The 23,833-nt window shown below is 39.9% G+C and overlaps 1 protein-coding gene across 4 annotated transcripts in view; it reads left to right on the forward strand.

Annotated features, from left to right (window-relative positions):
• CKAP5 (cytoskeleton associated protein 5) overlaps positions 1–23,833 on the forward strand; it is a 111,439-nt gene continuing 87,606 nt past the window's right edge. Inside the window, exon 1 of one of the 4 annotated variants that reach the window (XM_058306263.1) lies at positions 1–89. The gene's annotated coding sequence lies outside the window, so the exon portion shown is untranslated. Of the gene's footprint in view, positions 90–18,521; positions 18,960–23,833 lie in introns of those variants that run through there. The other 3 variants (XM_058306264.1, XM_058306265.1, XM_058306262.2) reach the window with 3 other exon arrangements.

The following is a 23,833-nucleotide window of genomic DNA, read 5'->3' on the forward strand; positions in this document are numbered from 1 at the left end:
AATAGTTAGCGAGAACACTGCGGGGTGTGCGGCGGCCCAAGAGGTTTTAAACGGCTTAGAGCAGGCCCTTCGGTTCAGGCCCGGCGGAGGTGAGTGGGCGGTGGGCTTGGCCCACCCATATAGGCCCCAGGGTTCGGGTGTCGCGCGCGCGGAGATGCCCCCTAACCCCGGGCGGGTTTCTCCGCGGGCGCGTGCTTGCCTTGGCCCACGAACCAGGCGGAGATGAAGCGGCAAGGCGGGGCAGAGGCCCGGGGACCCGCGGCTGGGAGGGCGGAGGGCTGGGGAGGGGTCGCAGGCGCGCGTTTGCGGTCGATACCAAGGCTGGGGTCCCGGGGACCCGCGCGCTCCGCTGAGGGGCCCTAGGAGAAGCGCCAGGGGGGCGCGGGCGGCGCAGAGTTGCGACGGACCGCTGAGGTGTTCCGGAGCTGGGGCGGGGGCCCTTAATCCCGCCCTGCTGTAGTGCCCCTCGCGTAATTGTCAAATGAATGAATACGTGAATGAAAACCTGTGAGGGCTGTGGTGGTTTTGAAGGGCCCGGTCGCCTCGGAGTGTGACAAGGACAGCGGTAGGGAGACCAGGCCACGCACCTGTGTCTCTACCGGCTCGCGGTTTGCTCCGATTTTGGCGATTCCAATCTTTCACCGCCCTGATGATATGCCAGGCTTTCTCTAAACCAGGGAGGCTTACCCTTTCGAAAGGTGTCAGTAGAATTCAGGTGTTTTTCCAGCTTTGAGTGTTTGGGAGGCCACTACAATAGCCAGCGGTGTAGGCTAAAGCAGGCCTTGCTACTACAAGGTGGGAGATCGGTATGCTAGCTTCTTACTTTTCAGCTCTTACCACTCTTGGCTGTTGAGTGTTACCCTGCTATTGTGGTAATTGTCAGGCAAGATTTAAATACATCCTGTTTTGTTTGTGGGATGGAAAATAATGAAAGTGAGGTTGCCAGAGTGCTTACTGTGTGCTAGAAAATATATTCATGTTGGTGCATCTTAATGAGGTTTTATTCATCATCAATAGAGGATGAAGTATTTTTTGCAGAACTTGCCCCAAATTTATGCATGGCTCTAATTTAATTCTTATGGGAACCAACACATCAAATCTTGGCCCAGAAATGCTGCCTGTCTTATTTTTTATGCATAATTATAGTAATTGAAAACTCATTTTTAGAAAGGATGACTCCTCCTTTCTCCATTTTCATCTCCCTGGGAAGTCCTTTGACCTAGAGTCGCTAACAAGCTTTTGAAACTTTTAAGAAGTCATAAAAGATTTGGGCTTTTCTTAAATGACTGGACAAAATGTAATGTTGGTTTTATAAAATTTAATGATATAGAGAAAAGTGAAATCAATTTATATTGCCAGCATAAATTAAATCTAGTAGGTAAAGTCTTGAGACAATAAAAATTAACACAGATTTTTGAAGTGTCTTCACTCAAGCAATGGCAAGCAAAGATACTCAATAGTAAGTAGATCTTATACTTCATTCTCTATTACTCTTAAATTTTTGATCCTCAGTTTGGAATTACAAACAGTGGTTGGTAATTCTATCACAGAGATAGCCTTCTACAGCTAAAAGTTCAATTTTTACAACAGTTTTAATTGTAAATTTGAGGACATTATCATTTTGAATAGTGGTCTAGGTTTTTGAGGAAGCAGTTTAAAATAATAAACCTCTTTAATGATGCCTTGGGATATTGTTTAAAAATTTTGGAGTGAAGTCAGACTTTAAAAATTTAGTGGAGTGTCATTCATTCTTTCATTCAACAAATATTGATCGATGTCCACTGTGTGTTACACATTGTTCGAGGTTCTGGGATACACTGGTGAACCAGAAAAAGACAAATTCCTAGACCTGAGGGAGTTTTACTATTTTATCTCCCCAACAATATGCTGTAGCAAATTTTAGTTTTTATAATCCCTGTAGTCCAGCTCTGGGTCCTTGAACCAAATAAATAGTTTTACTATTTATTTACTAACATTTACTGAATCCTCATTGGGTGCCATATCTTATCTTTTTGGTCCACACCACATTTCACAAATGAGGACAGTCTTAAGAAGGTTATGCGCTATATTTTCTGTATGACTTTCCTGTAACCTAAAGCTTCTTTGAAGATAAATTGAAAAAAAAATACATGAAGAAAATCAAAAAGCAAAACAAAAAAATGTTTTACAATGCAAGGGATTGTTGGTTGGTAGGATGAGGTATGATGTTCCTGTATGATGTTATGTATGTTGTTTTGTAAGTTCACAACTTACTATACATTTATTGTTTATGTATGTTTATGTGTAATTAAAATTTATTTTTTTTTAAAAAGGTTATGCAACTTGCTTAAGATCATGCAACTAAGTGATCCTGAATTTGAACCAAGTTAGTCATTCTCCAGAGCCTTTGCTTTTAACCTGTATTTATACTATATAAAGTCATGGGGTCTGTTGGGGAAAATTCAGGAGCAATTTCTGGATAAAATTAGCCCTTCCCCCATTTTTTCCCCTGTCTTCTGTCAGAGACATGGTGAAATATGAATGACAGGCATGGTAGTTTTTAGAGGGAAGGTTGGAGTTCAAAATACAGTATTTGCAATATGGAAAACAGCTGTGAGAGTGGAGAAGCTGGGTATAAAGAGTATAAAATGGAGGTTTTGATTTAATTATGATTCATAGATTCCTGGTGGTCCGTGAGGTTTGAAAAGTTTGAGGTTTGTAGATTTTGGTATTCTGCTTTCCTCTGGAGTGCAGAATGTGTTACTTAGCTCAGTCCTGTCGGGACAGTTACCCTGCCTACTTGATATACCACAGACACATTAAGCTCTATTCTCTTTGGCCTTGCATTTGCAGTTTTCTGCCTGGAATTTCCTATCTCACTTAACCCCTACCTAAAGCCTTTTTTTATATTATAGGCTCCCTTCAGCTCTGAACTCAAATGTCATCTCTTTAAAGAGGCATTTTCTAAACTCCCTATTAGAGTAGCCCTCTTAGTCAATTACCTCATTTTCTTTTTTCATTTGTTATTCCATAGCATTTATTGTTTGCTTATATGTTGTCTGATTTCCTCACAGAATGTAAATACCATGCAAGCAGAGCACAGATTTTTCTATCTTGTGATCACAATGCCTTAAACAATGCCGGGACAAAATTCTCAAAGAATATTCATTGAACAAAATTGAACAAAAATAGTATAGTGTTCTCTGTAGTGATAAAGACAGTATATAACTAACAAGTTGACTGTTAGTTCTTTTTTTTTGGATATAAGCAGTATCTCAACAGATTAATTTGGAAAATTTAAGAAAACTGGAAAAAAATCATAGTTTTATGTTTGTGTCAATTGGGTGAGAAGGGATATGGCTCCCCCTTCCCACCTTTTTTTTTTTTTTAATTCAGTCTACAGAATTGAAAGAATAGTATCAAGAACATTTGTGTACTCTTTACTTAGATTCACCAATTTCAGTGTTTTGCCACATTTGCTGTGTCTGTCCACACATGTGGAGATTGTATATTTTACACATACTTTTTTTTTCTGAACCATTTGAAGTAGGTTGAAGATATGACATCCCTTAAATTCTTTAGTAGTGTGCTAAAAATAAGAACGTTTTCTTAACCCCACCCTCCTTTTTTTGAATCAGGATCCAGTTAAGGTTCAATAATAGATTTGGTTATGTCCTTAGTCTTTTTTATTCTACCACAGTCTATCCATTAAAAAAATTTATAATCTTTATTTCCTAAAAGTTTTAGATTTACAGAAAAATTGAGCAAGTAGTGTAGAAAGTTCCCTTACTCTTTTCCCCTCTTCTGGTTTCCCCTGTTATTAACATCTTAAATTATTAGTATATGTTTGTTACAATTAATGAATTAATATTGATACATTATTTTACCTACAGTCCATAGTTTATTCAGATTTCCTTAATGTTCACCTCATGTGCCTTTTGTATTTAGGTCCCCATCCAAAATACCACTTTACATTTAGTTGTTATATCTCCTTTGGCTACTCTGGGCTGTGACCACTTTTTCAGACTTTCCTTGTTTTCATGATCTTGACAGTTTTGAGGAGTATATTTTCAGATGTAGCTCTGTTGGAATTTGTCTGATGTTTGTCTCATGATTAGACTAAAGTTATGGTTTGGGGAAGAAAGATCACAGATATAAGGACCATTTTCATCACATCTTATCAAGGGTATATTCTATCAATGATTTTTGACTGCTTCCATTGACCTTGATCACCTGGCTGAAGTAGTGATTGTCAGGTTTCTCCATTATAAAGTTACTCATTTTCTCCCCCTTTTTCATACTATACTCTTTGGAAGAAAATCACTGCACAGCCCACATTTAAGGATTAATGCTCCTCTTCTTTGAGGGCATACTATCTGCATAATTTATTTGGAATTCTTTTGTATGGGAGATTTGTCTCTTTTTCCCCATTTATTAATTTGGTCAATCTTTAATTTTTATTGGTGTGTACTCACATATTTATTTAATACTTCAGGCTATATTCTAATACTATTTTATTTATTTTCTTGTTTAGATTCTTCCTGCTTTGGTCATTGGTAGGAGCTCTTTCTGCCTGCCCCTTTGACCTAGCCCCTTTCAATTTTTTTTTAAAGCACCTCCTTACTGTCTGGTATTACAGGATGCTAGGCTCATCTTATATATTTCCTGTCCCAGTTCTAGAATCAGCCATTTCTCCAAGGAGTCATGGTTCCTTTTATTGGAAAGTGGTATTCAAAATCAAGACCTGGGTAATAGATGTGCTCATTGCTGCTGGGGTGTCTTTTCTTGCAGTCGTTCTCAGCAAAGAAATATATTTTTATATACTAACCTGCATGCATATAGACATATCTGTAAATAATTATGTATGTGGTCATTTGTATGTATATTTTTTATTCTTTTTTTGTTCTTCTACCAGTATTAAGTTAAATGAGTTCTTACCAATATCTCCACCTCTTATCCATTACTACATGAATCATTCTAGCCTGCTCCCCTTGCTTATCTGTAAATTTCCACCCCAACAGTGAAAAACCTGGCTCCCACAGTCTGCCATCCATGTACTTAGTAGTTCATTTCCAGTATACTCATATAGCAGCATCAGAATTATATAATCCGATGGGAAATAACTTTATCCACCAGAGTACAGTGGTTATGTACAGTTTCTTTTGCCTTTAGTCATATAGATGCCATTCATTTTCATAGTTACTTAGGTCAGCACTCTTTCCTCCCTGTCCCCCCTTCAGTGAGATTGTTTTATGTATTTCTAATATAGTTAGATTTTCTTGTCACAGTCTGCATTCTTTCCTGGGATCCCTTAACCTCCTTAATTATTTTTTCATTAGTGAAGTTGTGAGTTTACAAAACAATCATGCATAATGGGAAAAATTCCCATACTTCACCCCTCCACCAACACCTTGTTGTTGTGAAACATTTGTTACAGATTATGAAAGAACATGATCAGACTATTACCACAAACTATGGTCCATAGTATACACTTGGTATATTTTTTCCATATACCCCTTATTATTAACACTATATATTAATATTGTACATTTGTTATAGTTGATGAGAGAACACTCATTTTTGTAGTTAACCACAGTCCATCTTCTACCACATGGTTCACTGTGTTATACACTCCCATGCTTTGTACATTCTATCCAGAGTATACACTCAGTGGTTCTCACTTTCATCACAGAGATAGTTGTGCACTCACCCCAGTAAACCTTTCAACGTTTTCCCTAGTCCAAAAGAAAAAATCCCTTACCTGCCTATTATTGACCCTTAGCAATGAAAAAGTACCTTCTTTGACATTGATGCAAGAATATTATCATATTGCTGTTATTTATAGTCCATAACTTACATTAATTGTATTTTTCCCATGCATCACCATATTCTTACCACCTTGTAATAGGGACATACATTTGTTTTAGTTTATAGAAGAAATGCTTAATTTGTGTTATTAGCCATGACCCTCATCCACCTCTGGGTTCACTGTTTTTCAGTCCTTAGATTATTCTCTAGCTTTTTTCAATTGACATTTACATCCCTAGACTACTCTCTTTCATCCACAATCCCATTTATAAACAAGCCGTGTTACTTATACTCACCGTAACTTGTTATTATCAACTCTTATCCATTTCCACACTTTTTACAGTCAAGCTAATTGAAATATGTATATATATTAAGCATTGGTACCCCTCCTCAGTCCTCATCCTGTCTCCTAGTAACCTGTAATCTCGGTTTTAATTCCATGTGTTTGTTCTTTGTATTAAGTTCATATGAGTGAGACCATATACAATACTGCCCTTTTGTGTCTGACTCATTTCACTTAGCATAATGTCCTCCAGGTTCGTCCATATTATCATATGTGTCCCAATTTCATTTCTTCTTATGGCAGCATAGTGTTCTATTATATGTATATAACACATTTTATTTATCCATTCTCCTTAATTTTAAAAAGTTTTTTTTCCAAAGATTTATTTACCACCCCCACCCCCACCCCCAATGTTTGTGCTCACTGTCTGTTCTCTGTGTCTGCTTATTGTGTGCCTGTCTTCTTTTTAAGAGGTACTAGGAATCAAACCCAGGACCTCCCACGTGGGAGGGAGGTACCCAATTGCTTGAGCCACCTCTATTCCCTGCTTGTTGTGTCTGTCATTATTGTGTTTCCTCATTGTGTTTCTTCGTTGATCATCTCATTGAGTTGTCTTGTTGCTTCAGCTTATTGCACCAACCTGTCATGTCAGCTCACTGTCTTGCTTGTCTTTTTTAGGAGGCACTGGGAGGTAAAACTGGGACCTCCCATGTGGTAGGCAGTTGCCTCTTTGCTTGAGCTACATCCCTTTCCCTTTACTTTTTTTTCCTTTTTCTCCCCTATCTGGTTGCATCATCATCTTTTTGGTGTGTCGCTTCACTGTGCAGGGGCCTGTACCTCACCACGCAGGTCTGGGACACCCTTATTCTTTATTTATCAGGAGGTCTCAGGGATTGAACCCAGGTCTTCCATAAAGTAAACAGGAGCTCAATTACTTGAGCCATAGCTGCTTCCCAATTTTTTTTTTTTTTTTTAAAGATTTATTTATTTATTTAATTTCCCCCCCTCCCCTGGTTGTCTGTTCTTGGTGTCTATTTGCTGCGTCTTGTTTCTTTGTCCGCTTCTGTTGTCGTCAGCGGCACGGGAAGTGTGGGCGGCGCCATTCCTGGGCAGGCTGCACTTTCTTTTCACGCTGGGCGGCTTTCCTCACGGGCGCACTCTTTGCGCGTGGGGCTCCCCCACGCGGGGGACACCCTTGCGTGGCGCGGCACTCCTTGTGCGCATCAGCACTGCGCATGGCCAGCTCCACACGGGTCAAGGAGGCCCGGGGTTTGAACCGCGGACCTCCCATATGGTAGACGGACGCCCTAACCACTGGGCCAAAGTCCGTTTCCCCCAATTATTTTTTTAATGTGCTCACATTATCATTTACTCTTTGTGTTGTAAGTTTCTGTAGGTTTTGACAAATATATAAGGTCATGTATCCATCACTATAGTATCATACAGAATAGTTTCACTGCCCTTAAAATTGCCTGTGCTTCACCTATTCATCCTTTCCCTTCTCCCTTCAAACATCTGATAGCCCTGATCTTTTTACCATGTCTATTATTTGCCTTTTCCAGATTGTAATATAATTGAAATCATATAATTTGTAGCCTTTTCCAACTGGCTTCATTTACTTAGTAATATGCACTTAAGGTTTTTCCATATCTTTTCATGGCTTAAAGCTCATTTTTTTTTATTGCTGAATAATATTTATTGTGTGGATGTGCCATAGTTTGTTTATCCATTCACCTATTGTAGGATATTTTGATTGCTTCCAGTTTCTGATAGTTATGAATAAAGCTACTTAAAACATTTGCTTGCAGGTTATGGGGTGACTGTTGGGTAAACACTTAGAAGTACAGTTGTTGGATCATATGGTAAGATTATATTTAACTTTGTCAGAAAATACCAAACTGTCTTCCAAAGTGTGTGTACCATTTTGCATTCCAGTTAGCAATGGATGAGAGTTTCTCTTGCTCTGCATCCTCAGCAGCATTTGGTATTGTCAATTTTTTGTCTTTTGAACATTCTAATAGGTTTGTAGTGTTCCCTTTTTTAAAATTTTTTTATTTTCATGACATTGACTTTTTTTTTTTTAAGATTTATTTATTTATTTAATTTCCCCTCCTCCCCTGGTTGTCTGTTCTTGGTGTCTATTTGCTGCGTCTTGTTTCTTTGTCTGCTTCTGTTGTCAGCGGCACGGGAAGTGTGGGCGGCGCCATTACTAGGCAGGCTGCTCTTTCTTTTCACGCTGGGCGGCTCTCCTCACGGGCGCACTCCTTGCGCGTGGGGCTACCCCACGCGGGGGACACCCTTGCGTGGCACGGCACTCCTTGCGCGCATCAACGCTGCGCATGGCCAGCTCCACACGGGTCAAGGAGGCCCGGGGTTTGAACCGCGGACCTCCCATATGGTAGACGGACGCCCTAACCACTGGGCCAAAGTCCATTTCCCCGACATTGACTTTTTTTAATCCTTCCTTGCTCCTTTTTGCATGCTGTTTGCTCTCTCTGTCCATTTGCTGTGCGTTCTTCTGTGTCTGTATTTATTTTTTTATTTATTTCCCCTTCCCTCCTTGTGGCTTGCTTGCTGTCTCCTCTCTGTGTCTGTTCGCTGCGCACTCTTCTGCGTTTTTGCTTGTCTCCCTTTTTTTTGTTGCTTCACCTTGCTGAGTCGGCTCTCTGCAGCACTTGAGGACCGGCGACACTCCACAACGCCCGGGCCGGCAGCTCTCTGCAGTGTGCGAATGAGCCTGCCTTCACAAGGAGGCCCTGGGATGCAAACCCAGGGCCTCCCATATGGTAGACAGGAGCCCAACTGATTGAGCCATAGCTGCTTCCCAACGTTGACTTTTTTAAAGAGAAAGGATAGTTATTTTAAAGGAAACTTATTTTTTGTCTTTTCATTTTTTTATTTCTTAAAAGATACTTAGATTACATAAATGTTACAAAGAATATATAGGGGATTCCCATATACCTTGCTCCCCACACCTCCCACATTTTCCCGTATTAGCAACATCTTTCATTAGTATGGTACATTCATTGCAGTTGACACATTTTGGAGCATTGCCACTAAGCGTGGATTATAGTTTACATTGTAGTTGTAAAACTACACTGTCTTCCACTCAGTTCTTTAGGTTATGGCAAGATATACAATGCTCTGTATGTGTTCTTATGTCATACAGGATGATTCCCAAGTCCCGAGCATGCCCCCATATTATACCTGTTTGTCCTTCTCTCAACCCTCAGAACCTCCAGTGACTGCTGCCTCCACATCAATGATATTTCTTCCATTGCTAGAATCACAGTAAATCTATGGTACTTTAGTCCATAGTTCATTCTCTAATCCTGAGGATACTGAGATGGTGATGCCCACTTCACCTTTAATTGAGGGGGAAGCTTTGATCCCATACGGCCAGTGGATGGGACTCTTGCTTGTAGTTGTGGACGCTCTCAGTACCTTGGTATGTTGGTTATCTACCATCTCCTCCTTGTTAGTTGTCCTGGGTGAGTCCAGTGAACTGGAGAGCTGGTGTTGCAACTTTGTTGAGATTCAGGGCCCAGCCAGCACATGGACAGCCAAAAGATTTAAGTCTCTTGGACTTACACCTACCAAATTTAGTACTAATTATAAGTTCAAATAGAAGGACCGAAGAGCCACATGTAGGGAAATCACGACTGAGTCCAACTCTATTACACTGAGGAGCATAAATTCCAAAGTAGGGCCCGCTGGCAAGGGACCAAACTCCTGAGCTATCTGCCCTGACTATAGTGTCTAGATATTTCCAGAGCCCTCAAGAGCCCTGCTATTTGGGGTAGTATCTGCTTTGGATGTCGATGAGATCCTGTTGAGACGTGCATAAGTGTAACCTCTGGAATAACTTCCCAACTCACTTTGAAGTCTCTTAGCCATGTAAACACTTTGTCTTTACTTTTTCCCCCTTTTTGTCAAGGTCTTTTTTTTTTTCCAGTTACATTGCCTGTTGGTACGTGGTAGCAATCCCTTGGTGCCTGAAAGGCTCATTCCTGGGAGTCATGTCCCATGCTGGATGGAAGTTATTGTGTTTATATGCTCGTTTGGCTTAGAGAGAGGCCACATTTGAGCAACAAGGCAGATCCCAGTAAGTAACTCTATAGGTACCCTATAACACTAGGCTAAGTTTCAATTCAAGAGCAACGACTTATAACCATAGTCATCAATATCAAGGGCCCATCAGTGGGTCATCCTCCTTCACTGGTCATTGCCCCTGTACCTGGGGGATTGTTGCTGTTCCATTAGAGAATGTGGCAGAGCTCCCCAGGGTGGGAATTTGATATTCTTTTGTTATTGTGTGAATCTCCACTTAAAGTAAACTTTTAAAATAAACTTTTTATTTTAGAATAATTTTAGATTAAAGAAAGTTGCAAAGATAGTACAAAGATTTCCCTTATACCTCTCACGTAGATTTCCCTATTATTAACATCTTTCATGGTAACACTTATGAGAATTAAGAAACCAACATTGGTATATTACTGAATTCCAGATTTTATTTGGATTTCACCTGTTTTTGTTAATGTCACCTTTCTGTACCAGCGTTCATTCCAGGGTACCACATTGCATTTAGTTTTCATTTCTTCTTAGTTTCCTTTGGTCTGTGAAAGTTTCTTGGTTTTTTCTTGTTTTTCAAGACCTTGACAATTTTGAGGAGTACTGGTCAGGTGTTTTGTAGAATGTCCCTCATTTTGGGTTTGTCTGGCGTTTTTCTCATGATTAGATTGGGGTTATGGGTTTTTTGAAAGATTACCACAGAGTACCATCATGTATGAGGGAGTATGTGCTTGCCACATGACATCATTGGTGATGTTAATCTTAAGGTAGTGTTTGGCAGGTTAAGCAGTACAGTTAGTATTTTTCCCTTTCTATACTCCATTCTTTGAAAGTGAGTCACTAAGTCTAGCCTACCCTCAAAGTGGGGGAAGAAGTTAAATTCCACCTCTGAAGGGGAGAGTATCTGCATGTATTTGTAATTTTGTAAGGAATATTTGTCTCTTTACTCCCCACTTATTTCTTTTTTCAACCATTTTATCTATTAATGTATCAGTTTATAGATTTGGCTGATGTATATTTATCTTGTACTTTGGATTATAATCCAATACTTTATTATTTTTTTTGTTCAAATTGTTCCAACTCTGGCCATTGGGAATTCTTTCAGGTTGCCTTTCATTTCCCTTTGACCTTACCATCCTTTTGGTTTTTTATCACATCTTTACTTTCTGGTACTACAAGATGCTCAGGGCTCATCTTTTGTATTTCCTGCCATACTCCTAGAATCAGCCATTTCTCCAAGGAGCCCTAGTTCCTTTTATTGAACATGGTTTTTAGAAACCAAGATCTTTAGCACACTAATGAAAGAAGTTGTTGATGTGGGAGGAGTGGAGGGTGTGGGGAGTAGGGTATATGGGATCTTCTTATATTTTTCAATATAACTTTTCGTGTGAAAAAATAAGATTAAGGGGAAAAAAAAAAAGAAACCAAGATTTGGGTGCTGGGTGTGCTCATTGCTACTTGAGTATCCTTGTTCCTAGACCTTCTCAGCAGTCAAAACTAAGTAGTATGTGTGTGTATTCAACCAATGTATGTAGGTATGTGTACATCTATAATTATTTCTGTATCTTTCCATTTGTATTTATTGTCAGCTAAACATGAGCTCATATAGATGTCTCTTTCAGAGAAACTTATGTCCTAAATAAATGTCCCCATTTGATTTTCTTTTTACTGAGATATTTTTTCTTTTTTCCTGCTACCACCTTTTAAGTTCCACAGAAAACATGGTTTTCTCTGACATGGTAACAGTGATTGTTCCTGGCACATGATCTTTGTTTAGAAATGCATTTAAAGCATAAATTCTGGCTCAACTGGAATGGTCATATATTTCTGATGTAGATGTGATGGCAGATAAGCCATGATAACCTATATCTTGAAACATGATGATTATTTTATAAGAAAAAAGAAACTTACTTCTTTGTTGTGATTGTATTACTTAGAGATTTGCTATTTATTGAAGTAACTTTTTTTTAAGATTTTAAAAAATTTTTTGTTTTTTATTTTTATTGCTTTCTTTCCTCCCCCCCCCCCCCCCCCCCCCCAGTTGTCTGCTCTCTGTGTTCATTTGCTGTGTTTACTTCTGTGTCCACTTGTATTCTTGTCAGCAGTACCGGGAATCTGTGTCTCTTTTTGTTGCGTCATCTTGTTGCGTCAGCTCTCCACGTGTACGGTGCCACTCCTGGGCAAGCTGCTCTTTTTTCACTCTGGGTGGCTCTCCTTACGGGATGCACTCCTTGTGCATGGGGCTCCCTTACGCGGGGAACACCCCTGCGTGGCACGGCACTCTTTGAGTGCATCAGCACTGCGCGTGGACCAGCTCATCACACGAGTTAGGAGGCCCTGGGTTTGAACCCTGTACTCCCAAGTGGTAGGCTGGCGCTCTATCCATTGAGTCAAATCCGCTTCCCTGAAGTAACTTTTAGATCATTTCTATTCAGATGAGAAAAGATGAAGTCTCTTTTGCTTGAAATGAAATTAACTTGTTTAATTTGACTTTTTTTCCCTCATAAGACGTAAAGCAGCAGTTCACTTATTTGAATGTCAGCTACCAGTAAATAAACCAAAAAAGGTCTTTCCAGCAGCCTCAATAGAGATCACAAATTTGATTGACATTCCTCAGGCAGCTCCTACTCATTCTGTATGCACAATTTCAGCATATGGTACTTTAGCTTTAGAGCTAAAGTTAGACAGTAGATAGTGCTACAAGATAACTAGAAGGGATAATTTGATCACAAAGGTTGAGAAAGGAAAGCTACAAATTATAAGGCATTAAAACTCAAAAGAGGGAAGTGGATTTGGCCCAATGGATAGGACATCCGCCTACCACATGGGAGGTCCAGGATTCAAACCCAGAGCCTCCTAACCCGTGTGATGAGCTGGCCCACGCACTGCTGATATGTGTAAGGAGTGCTGTGCCACGCAGGGGTATCTCCCATGTAGGGGAGCCCCACCCACAAGGAGTGCACCCCGTAAGGAGAGCCACCCAGAGTGAAAAAAAAAGTGCAGCCTGTCCAGGAGTGGCACTGCACACACGGAGAGCTGGCACAGCAAGATGACGCAACAAAAAGAGACACAGATTCCCAGTGCTGCTGACAAGAATACAAGTGGACACAGAAGAACACACAGCGAATGTACACAAAGAGCAGACAACTGGGGGGGGAGGCAGGGAAGGGGAGAGAAAAAAAACTCAAAAGAGGGGAGTGGGTGTAGCTCAGTGGTTGAGTCTTCCCAGGTAGGAACAAGGTCCAGATTTAAATCGTGGTACCTCCTAAAAAAAACCGACAAACTTCAAAAGACATGGGTAAACAAATTTTGTTATATACAATGAAATATTTAGCCATAAAAATAATGAAGTACTATACATGCTACAATGTGGATGAACCTTGAAAACATTATGTTAAAGTTACATATTGTATTATTCCATTATGTAAACTATCCAGAATAGGTAAATCCAGAGAGACAGAAAGCAGATTGGTGGTTGCCAGGGGCAATCTTTAATGGGTATAAGATTTCCTTTTGGGGTGATAAAAACATTTTGGAACTAGGTATAAGTGGGACTTGCACAACATTGTGAATGTATTAAATGTCGCTGACTGAATTGTCCGTTTAAAATGGTGAATTTTACGTTAAGTGAGTTTCACATCAATGCTTTTTTTTTTTTAATGGAGTGGGACCTCAAAAGGGCTACATTGGGACCATTTGGTTTTGGTCCAGAGATCACACCTCTGTAGCTGTAGACCTTGAAGATATCACTGAATTGATTATTCAAATGGAATATTCTGAAAAGTTTAGATGATTATCAGTATACTTTAAGATCGGGAGGCTTTTACTTTTTCTTAGAAAAGGTTGCATAAAATAATTGATGTTACAAGGATAAACCTCTGGTATCTGGTAATCTTGACTATCTAGATCATCTCATTCCCAAATGAGTTTTGCTGTTTTTCCTTTCTTTAAAAAATTTGTTTGCAGTGCTTATTTCTATTATTTCATTTCTTCTCCACTTGCAGTATGAAAACTCTTGTTTGTAGATTTTAGAAATTTTGTCAGGACTGTAATTGCCTACTTTTTTTTTTTTAAGATTTGATTATTTATTTATCTCCCCTTCCCCCGACCCCCCCACCCCGCCCTGGTTGTCTGCTCTCTCTGTCTATTTGCTGCATCTTCTTCTTTGTCCACTTCTGTTGTTGTCACCGGGTGGGAATCTGTTTCTTTTTGTTGCATCATCTTGTTGTGTCAGCTCTCCATGTGGGCGGCACCATTCTTAGGCAGGCTGCACTTTCTTTCATGCTGGGCGGCTCTCCTTTCTGGGCGCACTCCTTGCACGTGGGGCTCCCCTACGCGGGGGGCACCCCTGTGTGGCACGGCACTCCTTGCGCACATCAGCACCGCGCATGGGCCAGCTCCACACGGGTCAAGGAGGCCCGGGGTTTGAACCACGGACCTCCCATGTGGTAGATGGATGCCCTACTCACTGGGCCAAGTCTGCTTCCCCCATACTTTTTCATTTGGTCCTTTTTTATGTGACACATGCCTTAAAAAGAAAAAAACTCATGAAAACATCTTGATCTATAACTAATGCGGGCACTTCATTTGGGAATAAATATCAGATACCATACCAAAAATCTCTGTACAATAGATTAAAAAAAAAAGAAAAAGAAAAATTAAGCCTTAGAAGACTGCCTGCTTATTTTAACCAATGTTAAATATGGGAGACCCCCTCCAAACAAAATATGGACAGTGCCCTGGAGTATTACCAAATGGTATTCGGAATGGTCAGCTAACAGTGAATCTGCTTTCTGTCAGATAAAAAGGAATAGAAGCAGTTTGTTTTAGACCAGAGAAGACTTCCTTTACTTGTTCCTAAAAGCCATAATCTAACTTAGGCTGTTCTTGGACCAGAAGGCTGAAATTTGGCTTTGGTTAAGTCTGAAATTCAATCTAAAATCCCTAAATGACCCTGGAATAATGATTATAATACTAAATAATGATAGCTACTTAGTGCTTAGTATTTACCAGGCAGTCTGTTAGTACTATTTACTTGCATAAAGCCCTTGGATCTGTATGATCTGGTACTTTCCAGTCTGCCCCATTCTCTCTGCCCGTTTAGCCACCTGGTCATGTGTCTGTTTTGTTTTTTTGTTTGTTTGCTTTGCTGTTTGCTCTTTCAGGCCTTTGCACACATACCTGAAACATTCTTTGATAACCCCTTTGTTATGTCTTTACCTGCCTAATCTCTATTTATGCCTTTAGTTCTCAGCCTAAAAATTGCTTTCTCAGGAGACCTTCCCTGTCTACCTAGTCTAAATTTGGTGCCTCTGTCATACCCTCTTCTAATACCCTGCCTAGGGCCACTGTATTACACACTCTATTCATAACACCTAGGTGAGTGCCTCGCACAGAGTAGCTTCATATGATCTAACAAATAAAAATGTATATATGAGTAGGAGAATAATATAAACATTTGGAGAAATTCTCCCTCCCCCCACCCCCCACTGTGCTTTTTGTTTTGTTTTGTTTTGAGGTTTTTTTTTTTGCTGTCCGTGTCCATTCGCTATGTGATCTTCTGTGTCTGTTTCTTTTTGTCAAGAGATTCTTAACATGATCAAGCTCATCTCATTTAATCATCATAAAATTTTTAAAAGACTTTTATTTCTCTCACCTACCCCCCGTCCAACCCCAGTAGTCTGTTCTTTTTTTCTGTGTCCACTTCTATTCTTGTCAGTGGCACCAGGAATCTGTATCTCTTTTTTGTTGCGTCATCTTGCTGCGTCAGCTCTCTCTGTGTGTGTGGCGCTACTCCTGGGCAGGCTGGATTTTATTTCACGCTGGACGGCTCTCCTTACAGTGCGCGCTCCTTGTTCATGGGCTCCCCTGTGCGGGAGACACCCCTGTGTGGCACAGCACTCCTTGCCCATATCAGCATTGCGGGTGGGCTGGCTCCACATGGGTCAACAAGGCCTGGGTTTGAGCCCTGGACCTCCCATGTGGTAGGTGGATGCTTATCCAATGAGCTAAGTCTACTTCCCCATTACAATTTTTAGTTGACTCTCTCCTTAGGCAAATTGCTTAACCTCTGTGCCTTCCTAATACATGAGTTATTACCATTTTCCCATGTTCTCTTCCAGATTTTGACCAAATATTATGTAATATTTATTTAAATTATTTTCTTAACAGTTTCCACTTTGCCATGTTAAGGAGAGTAATACTAACTGGCAGCTTGTTGAATTACAAAGGTTTTATATGCAGTTTAATCTCTTCATGCTATAAGAACGAAAAGGAAGCAATAATCAAAATAAGATGGCTATGTTTGGACTGTCAAATTTGATAATAAATCCAAGAATTATTCAGGGATATTTATATAAAATGTCTGTGCATTTGGGGACAAAAGATAGAAATCCCTATAATAATTTTGAGCCCTGATGTCTGAGACTAAGCTGTCGAATAAGTGGATTTTTTCCTCCAATTTTTAATAAGCACAGCACTAGGTTATTATCCGTTTGTATGTTTGCATGTGCACATGTACTCACTGTGCTATGCTCATGAGATTATCTGGACTTGTGTATCTCTAGGATGCTATACAACAAAGGTGTTAGCCATACATACATACCTTTTGGAATTTTGCTGAGTATTTATTTTGTATCACACTCTGGGACACAAAGCTGATTTTTTTTTATTTCTCTCCCCTCCCCCGCCACCCCATTTGTTCTCTGTGTCTATATGGTATGTCTTGTTTCTCTGTCCGCTTCAGTTGTTGTTAGTGGCAGGGGAATCTGTGTCTCTTTTTGTTGAGTCACCTCTCCGGTGTAGGCAGGCTGCACTTTCTTTCGCGCTGGGTTTACGGGGCGCATTCCTTGTGCTTGGGGCTCCCCTACACAGGGACACCCCTGCATTACAGGGCACTCTTTGCACGCATCAGCACTGCGCATGGGCCAGCTCCACACAGGTCCAAGAGGCCCAGGGTTTGAACCGCCCAGGGTTTGAACCGCGCACCTCCCAAGTGGTAGACGGACGCCCTAACCACTGGGCCAAAACCTTTTTCCGACAAAGCTGATTAAGATACATTCTAGCCCTTGCCCTTGAGTTGCTCTTAGTCTAGTGAGGAAGACTGATCTGCAAACCATTATCCAGAGAACAGTGTGATAAATTTGGGGATGTAATGAAAGGTCTTAATTACCTAACTCAAAAGTATCATTCACAGTTAAATGAACTTTAGAATGAGATTGTCATGGCTGTTCAAAACTAGACTATTCTAGTCCCAGTTTCTCTTTGTAGTAGCTTTAGCTTAGCATTCTCTTAACACCTCTGTTCCCTGTAGAGTAATCTTCTGGAATCTAAATTTCTAATTGAAACTCTGTTTGGAAGCAGAGATGTTAGGGTACTTATAATAAAGGGTCTTTAGTCTCACTAAATTGATTTCTATATTAGTCTTCATGATGGCTTAAAGCTTTAGTAAGTTCTGTTTATTCATCTAGAGTAAATGGAAGAATACAGGCTTAATAAACCATTAATTACTTTCCTGTCAGTATGATGGAGACACAAAATGCCCCAAACCTTGGAAGCTAAAATTGAAGAAAAAAAAAAAATAACTCCAATAATGAAAATTAAAACTCATTGATAAACTAAGGGTATCGCAGAAATCAAGATTAACTTCTTGAGATGTCAATGCAGTTTCTACTAGTATTTTTGCAAGTACTCTTCATATTAAACTAGGTGGCTGTGGATTGAAATTGTATTTGCTTGCAAGATTTCTTTACCTACATAGGCTTGTAGTGCATTCTTGGCCAATTTTTAAAAGATCACATTTTACTCACAAGGAGGGAAATGTTTTTTATTTTGGCCTCTGTTATCTTCCTACACATCTTCTATCATTGTCTGGAATTTTCATACTCTAAAAATCTTATTGTAGAGATGGAGAAGGATGTTGGTGAAAGGGTAAGGTGAAGCAGTGCAGGCTGCGGGATTTCTGTTCTGGGCCTTAGATTTGAGGTTTGAAAGACACTCTTAACTGCTCTGGTCTAAGGGAGGCTAATGGAATAAGCAGTTTACATATTGGAGGCTATATAGATTTACCTGATGCTTTGACTATTTATTTCTTTGCAGTGATTTTTTTTCTCCTAGAGGAGAGATTAGGATTGTGATAGTAGAAACTGGTCATCTCTTTTGTTTCTAGAACATTACCTGTGTTGTCACACAAAAAAAATCCACCCAACTGCAATGGAGTCTTCCTGGTTGGTTTTTTATTTACCTCTTGCCTTGAAAACCCCCCTGACTGGAAGCAGCACCCTGAGTTCTACCAACCGCTGGGAAGGAACGCAGCGGCCCCTTTAAGCCTTCAGTGTGCGCGAAGGAGGCTGTGGGTGGGGCGGGCAAGACAGTGGAGGTCTGGGCCCCTCCCCTGGAGGAGGCGTTTCCCTGAGGCTCCGCCGCACCAATTTCGCCACCGCCCGCCCCTGTGTTCCTGCTGATGCTGCTCGCACCTTAGGGCCCCCGACCTCTCCCTGCCGGGGGGAGCGTAAGTGTCAAACTGCCGGCTGAGGTCAAGCATCCCGTACCCGTGCCGGAAGTCCCGGTGGACAAGTACAAGGGACTTTCCTGGCCTATCAGAGGTTAAAGCGGCGAAAGAGCGTAAACAATGCCGGCTGCAGTGAGCTAAAGCCTGGGGCATCTGCTCTACTTCTGGGTGATGACAGCGGCCCTCGGGTACTTGTTTGGATGTGCAGTGGTTGCAGTGCCCACGACCTGGCTTTGCCCCAACCTGGTTCCTACGTAGGGGTGAGGAGAGGATTGCTTTTACCATAGTATAACCCAGCTGAGCTTCTAGGTGGGTGGAAATGGATTTAGTGCCCTGGGCCTTGGGTACTTAGCCTGGGATTTGGAGATGTCTAGGTAGCTTCAGGATGAGTAAGCATTAGATTTTCAGCTGTCTTGGTACAATTGAGCAGTAACTCAAAGTTGACCCAATTCACAGCCCGGTTTAGCTTTCTCTTTCCCCAGAGGCCTGTGTTGGTGTCTGGTCCCCCCTTTTGGAGACATTTCCAGAGATCATCTATTAGAGAGTGTCTAGTTAACCTTCTTTCCTGCTGATTTGAGTAGCAGGATGTGAAAGAGACAGCTCGCTATCCCTTCCCCTCTCTGAAGGAATTGTGGGAGGCCACTGTCCCAGGCACATCCAAGTTTATTGAGATAACCTTCTAGAGAAGCAGTTCCGATTTCTAGCCCCCTGATAATATAGACTGCTCCAGTAAGAGGAAAACCTTGTTAATGAGGAATGCCTGGGAGGAGTGAGTTTTTGTTTTTGTTTTTTTAATTAGAGGGAAAGACTTGCTACTTAGAGATGGGATTTTGTCTGGCCTTGGCCAAATTAAAAAAATCTTAAATTTTCTATGACAGTTACATAATTGTTATGCTTCTTTAATCCAGCTGCCCTTTTCAGATATGGTTGGAGTAAAGATTTCTGGGCATGTACCTGCATTCTGTTTTAGCTTTGTTTTTATAATTATTATTCTTTTTTGAACGAGCCTATCATCATACCTCCTTTGTCATTCAAAGAGGTTCCTTTTTTAGTGGATGGAAATTTTCCTCTAACTCCTCTCTAACTTAGTCTGTGTTTCTGTGGTAGCAAATTCTTAGCCAGAAGTAAAAGTCTAGGAATGGTAATCAAATCCAGATCTCCTTTATTGTTATAGTGAAGATATTTTGTAGGTCAAAAGCTTGGGAATTTGCCATAAAAACAGTTGTACTTCCCGTCTAAAAGGCTAAATTAATCTGTAATTATATTCCTGTAGACTGTCAAAACACAGGAATTTAAAAGAGAAGGAAACCATACTTGGACCCTCAGATGGTGGACTAAGAAGACATAGTTCTAGGCTCAACTCTAACATTACTCATTACTTAATCTCTCTGTATCTTACTTTTAGCTGGTAAAGGTATGAGAAAATGCATAGATCCCTGAGATCTACAATCTTTGATCATACATGATGCTTATTTAATGGATAATTTCTTATTTATCTGAGTACTGAACTAAAAAATTGGACAGGTCAGGATTTAATCTATATTCTGCTTTTTTATATATAACTTTGGAAACGTTTGCTAACCTCTGGTCTGAAAAGAAACAGTTACAACTAAACCCTTTTCATCAGTAGTGGACTATTTGAGCTCTTCGGAAGACAGTTTTTAGATCTAACAATGGTTTAAGGTAATAATATTTCTATAGAACAGATTTATTTTAGCTGACCTTGTTTGTCTCTGCATTAGTCTAGGGTAAAACCTCATGAGATCTCTGAATAATTTGAAATTTCTCTTAAGACTTCGAACACTACCATGTAGTAAAAATTGTTTCCTATGTCTGTGTTTATAAAGTCCAGAACCCCACTGTTCATCCCTATTGCCACATTTCCCACCACTCAAAGATCCTATTTCTCAGTCTGAAATCAAACTCATCAGATTCCTCACCTCTTCTTCACTCCCCAGGAACAAACAACCCAGAACATCCTTCTGACATATTTTTCTGACATTGGTACCTTTATTCTCCCAGTCACCTAATCTGGAGATTTGACTCTTTCTCTGACTCCCAAATCTAAGGTTTATTGATTCTTCCTTTTTAAGGTAACTCCCATCAGACTCCCCTGCCTACCGTCTCTGTTTCTACTGCCAAGGCTCCTATTTCCAGCTCCTATTCATCTTAGTTTTGTGTTCTGCAATAATTTCCTGTCAAGTCTCTACTTTTTCTCCCTTCCAGTTCATTCTACATAGATTTTTCTTTCTAAGGTTTATATGATCTACTTCCCTGCTTCAATTCATTGACATCCCTTGCTGTTTAGACTGATATTAAAGACTTTCCATGATCTGACCCTATTCTTCTTTTCTGGTCTTACACTCCTGTAAATGGAGCATTCAGTGTTTCTTAAACATGCCTCAGTACTTTCCTACCTTCAAAACATGTTGCCTTTCTTATTTCCTCAGTCTGGAATATCCCCTCTTTCAAGCTTATCTTTTGAAAATTCCCACCTAACATTCATCACTGAGCTCAGGTGACATCCTATTGACCATTCCTCACTCACTGGTGTCAATCCGTCTTTGAACGTTCATGGCCTTTATTTGTTACTTATAGCACTTTTCACAACCTGATTCATATTATGATTATTTACATGCCTTGTTTGTACTACTGTGAACTCCTTGAGATTTGTCCAAAGGGAAATTCAGTGAATGACAGCTTTAGGTAAAAATTGGAATGGGGTTATTAGATCTTATTATTAGAGAAGACTCACCCTTTACAGCCAACCCATGTACATGTAAATGATTGCTAGCTTCAGTAAATCATTTTTATCTCCTAGGAACTTTTGTCAAACTTGGTTTTTTGTTTGTTTGTTTGTTTTTTAACAGCTTTGAGATATAATTCACATACCATACAATTAATTCATCACATTTTGTGCAACCATCACCACATCTGCTCAGTTTTTTTGTAATTCAAAACAGATGTATTATAGTAACAAATACATAATAAAATTTTGCCATTTTTAAGTATACAATTCAGGGTTGTTAGTTGCTTTTACAATATTGTGCTACCATCACCACCATTCATTACCCAAACTTTTTCATCACTCCAAACAGAAACTCTGTACCTATTGAGCAGTAACTCCCCATTCCCTTCCCCCAGCCCCTTGCAACCTCTACTGTACTTTGTCTATATGAATTTGCTTATTCTAGATATTTCAGATAAGTGGAATCATGCAATAGTTGTCCTTTTGTTGCTGGGTTATTTCACTTATCATAATGCGTTCAAGGTTCAGCCATGTTGTGGCTTATATCAGAATTTCATTCCTTTTTGTGGCTGAATAATATTCCATTGTATGAATATATACCACATTTTGTTTATCCCTCTGCTGATGGGCATTTGGGTTGTTTCTACCTTTTGGCTATTGTGAATAATGCTCCTATGAACATTGGTCTACAAATATCTGTCCAAGCCCCGGCTTTCAGTTCTTTGGGGTATATACCCATAAATCGATTTCCATGTTTAACTTTTTGAGGAATTGCCAAACTGTTTTCCACAGCAGCTGCATCATTTTGTGTAGTCCCATCAACAATGTACAAGGGTTCCTATTTTTCCACATCTTCATCTTCATCAGCACTTGTTATTTTCCATTTTTAAAAAATCATATCCATCCTAGTGGGTAAAAAGTAGTATTTCTTTGTGGTATTGGTTTGCATTTCTCCTTAATGGCTAATGATGTTGAGCGTCTTTTCATGTGCTTATTGGCCATTTGTGTATCTTTGGGGAAATGTCACTTCAACTCCTTGGTCCATTTTTTAATTGGACAAATATATATATGTATACGTGTGTGTGTGTGTGTATGTATGTATGTTTGTTTTTAGGAGGTACCCAGCATTGAACCCAGGACCTCATACATCTCATGCATGGGAGGCAGGCACTCAACCACTGAACTACATCTGCTCCCCAATGAGAGCTCTTTTTATGTTTGTTTTGTTTTTAGGAGGTACCAGGGATCAAACATGGGACCTCGTACATGGGAAGCAGGCACTCAACACTTGAGCTACATATACTCCTGATTGATTGACTTTTTGTTGTTATGTTGTGGGATTCATCACAATGAATTTTAGAACATTTTCATTATCCCAAAAAGAAACCACTTTCCCCTTAGCCATCATTGCACAATTCCCAACCTCCCCAGCCGTAGGTGATCATGATCTACTTTCTGCCTCTATAGATTTGCCTCTCCTGGGCATTTCATGTAAATGGAATTATGCAGTACGTGGTCCTTTGTATCTGGCTTCTTTCACTTAAAATATTTGCAAGGTTCATCCATATTGTAGCATGTATCAGTACTTCATTTCATTTTATTGCCCAAGTAACATTCCATATATGGTTATATGACATTGTATGTATCCATCAGTTGATGGACATTTGGGCTGTTTTCACTTTTTTGGCTATTATGAACATTTGTTTTTGTTTTGTTTGCTGTATTATTTTATTTTAGGTGGTATTGGGGAATTAACCGAGGACTTCATACATGGAAAGCAGTCACTCAGCCACTTCCCACTGCTCCCCAAGGAGAGTTGTTTTTTTTTCCCATTTGTTTGTTTGTAGGAGGTACTGGGGATTGAACCCAGCAGGTGCTCAACCACTTGAGCTACATCCACTCCCATAGTTTGGTTTTAATTTCCTGTGTATAGTGAAAACAATACTACATTTCTTTAAAGATCATTCAGGCCTTTAATTTGTGTGACCTTTCTTGAAATTGTGATGTTTTAATGCTACACATATTCTGTTTTATGCTGACTGAGGTTACTTAATTATTTCTATAGTATATTTTAAATGTTTCCAAGCCCTTTAACTTCCATTATGATCATTATTACTTAAAATTTGTATATAGGTGCAACGTTTAACTTCCAAACAAGTGATCATTTTAATGACACACACACACACAAGTTTGAGAGAGCTTTAGCCTAGAAATTTAGAACTAAGATGAATCATAGAGAACATCGTCTACCACCCTTTAGTCTTTTGTTAATCTCATGGAAAGGTTTTCCTTTTCAACTGGTAGCATCAACTTTCAAGGGAATGAGGGTTGCCAGGGGGAGGAGTTGGACTGTATTGCTAACCCCAAATCACAATTAACACTGGTAATTCTTCTCTTATCCCAAGGCAGATAAACAATGTTTTAAGGCCCAGTA

The sequence above is a fragment of the Dasypus novemcinctus genome, chromosome 10 (assembly GCF_030445035.2).
Source record: "Dasypus novemcinctus isolate mDasNov1 chromosome 10, mDasNov1.1.hap2, whole genome shotgun sequence".
NCBI classification, from domain to species: Eukaryota; Metazoa; Chordata; class Mammalia; order Cingulata; family Dasypodidae; genus Dasypus; species Dasypus novemcinctus.